Here is a 2,775-nt window from a genome sequence, read left to right on the forward strand (position 1 = left end):
TTCGCTTGATAGAACAGTGTCCTTCAACAAGCACACGCAGAATTTATACATGTATACGTGTTACACATACAAAGATACGGCTTACATTACGTACGCACGGGCGCTACAGTTATGATTTACAGGTGATGCACCCCATTCGAGTAAGATACGATGTTAGTCGATTGGAATTTTTTTCACTAGTTAATTCCAAATCACCGGGTAGCCCCATTAATACTGTTTATTGATGAAGACAATTTTACTCGTGACGATATCAAAAATACTCGTATCTCACATCCATGGTTCGATGGAAAACAACATACGTTTGTGGAAAAACTTTTTCCAGAACGGTTCTCTGTAAATGTGTCGCGTAGTATGGTACAGAGTCAGCTGGTCGGTCTCTGTGTGCTATCGCCCTGTTATCTGGCCTTTCTTGATAACGAACTTCCTGAATCATCGGAATAGGCTGCAAGGTCGGATATGTTTTTCCAGCGTGGCCGCATCGTGCACCTTCTGGTCGTCGGGTGATAGATCATCTAGTCCTGAAATTCTCCTGAAGATGGGTCCGCAGAAATGGTTACTTTTCTTAGCAGCAATGTCCACGGACCGTACCCATTTAGACGCTAGCGTGGCGGCATAGCTGAAAGGTGCAGTGTACAAAGAAAAAGTAAACAAAAGATAAATTGATCGTTCGGATAATGGGTAGTTTTGCCCTCATAATAGAACTCGAGGACGACCTCAGAAGGACTGCACATGGTGATGACAAGAGAATTCGAAAGTGCACTGAAGCCGAAAATGGAACTGATGAAAATCAGGTTTAAAATTAAAAATTTTCTTTTCATGACACTGAAGGAAAGTCGTTTCTGTACAAGTGCGTACTCGCACATTTGCGTGTGCGTGTGTGTGTGTGTGTGTGTGTGTGTGTGTGTGTGTGTGTGTGTGTTGGCGTGCAAAGCACTAAGAAATCTTAAGCTGTACGTAGTCATACGTTTAACAAACTATAAAAAAAATGACAACAAAATGAAAAATGCTTCCACAACACTCAAGTTGTGAAAGTAAACCACAATAAATTTTAGGCAACCACTGTTAGAATGCAATGTAGATACACAGTTGTCGTTCCATCTACGATCAACAACATCGAGCCTCAATGAATGTGAGTCAGCCGTCTTTCATTGCTGGCTATGGTAAAAAATTTACCTTACTGTATAAGAAAAAATGTGGTGGAATAGCTTGTCTGTTAAAGGATACGTAATGCCAATTATCAAACTGCATACCCAAACCAGTCACACATCAGATGTAGTAGAGGTGTGCTACTTTTTTTTTTATTAATAAGAGGATTCGTTGAATAAGTAATGCCCCATATTTTTTTCTCAGAACACTCTTATAGTTAAGATTCAGAATATGGTGACAATATACATCAACATGTCTTGTTCAGGTCCTATTTTTCTGCATAGTCTCCATCACGTTCTATGGCCGTATGCCAACGTTGTGGAAGAGCATGTATTCCCTGCTGGTAAAAGCTATTGTCCTGTCGGCGTAGCCATGTTTTCACTGCATGACTGACACTTTCGTCATCTTCAAAGTGTATTCCTCGTAGAGGAACCTTAAGCGGCGCAAAGGGATGGAAATCTGTGCCAGGTCTGGACTGTAGAGTGGATGAGGCAATGATGTCCAACCAAATTTGGCGATGTGTTGCCGAGTTCTCAGACTTATGTGTGGGCGTGCATTATCGTATATATACTTGTTTTGTAAATAAAACTGCATTTTCCTGCTGCCAGGTAATTTATTTATCAAATGGCTATGAGAACTATGGGACAACATCTGAGGTCATTGAGGTCGTCAGTTCCCTAGACTTAGCACTACGTAAACCTAACTGTCCTAAGGACATCACAAACATCCATGCCCGAGGCAGGATTCGGACCTGCGACCGTAGCAGCAGCGCGGTTCCGGACTGAAGCGCCTAGAACCGCTATGTCACAACGGCCGGCCATTTATTTATCCCATACGTGTTTCGTCTTATCTTGTTCTAAGGCACCACCAGTTGGATCTATAAGAATACAGCTTTGTTAGTTTTAGATTATGAAACAGTTCAAGTCGCGATTCCTCTTTTTTTTTGTTAAAAAGTAATTACTTACGATTTGCTGATCTGCGTTTCGTCACATCTGGACTGGAGGTGGCACTACCACTTTAATTACTGCCATATAGGCACGACTTTGCGTTCTGACCTTCTTCACACTGTCCATCATGTTTGTCATTCTTTCCTATGGTGTACTATGTTAATTTGCCACTCGATATAACTATTTCGCCAGACACTGCTTTTCACAACGTAAGTATTACGACTCAATTACGTGTTTCCTCCTCTTTGGCATGTTTATCTACTTGTTGCCTACCTAACAAAGTATGAAGTATTAACTTCTATTCATGGTGTTTATACCGTGTGTGTATATGAGGGATAGAGTTAGAGAGAGAGAGAGAGAGAGAGAGAGAGAGAGAGGTTGGTGTTCTGAATTGTATGGCGTTGTACTACCTGTTATTGAGTGGTTGAAAACTTTCGTGACAGCTGATTTGACTTTTCGTTTCAATATTCTGTGGAGTGGTTCTTGGATACGTGAGTGTAAAGTTGTTGGGTGGTATTTTTGTTTCAGTGGACAGTATTATTATATTAATCCTCTTTGGGGGCGTTATTCTATTATTTTATCTATTAGTGGAAATAATGAATTGCTTGGCATGCATTCAACATGGGTTTTCTTTCTACTTTGGTTTTCTGTATGTGGTAACTTTCTTGCAGGGTTAGGAGGT

This window comes from Schistocerca nitens, chromosome 8 (assembly GCF_023898315.1).
Source record: "Schistocerca nitens isolate TAMUIC-IGC-003100 chromosome 8, iqSchNite1.1, whole genome shotgun sequence".
Lineage (NCBI taxonomy): Eukaryota > Metazoa > Arthropoda > Insecta > Orthoptera > Acrididae > Schistocerca > Schistocerca nitens.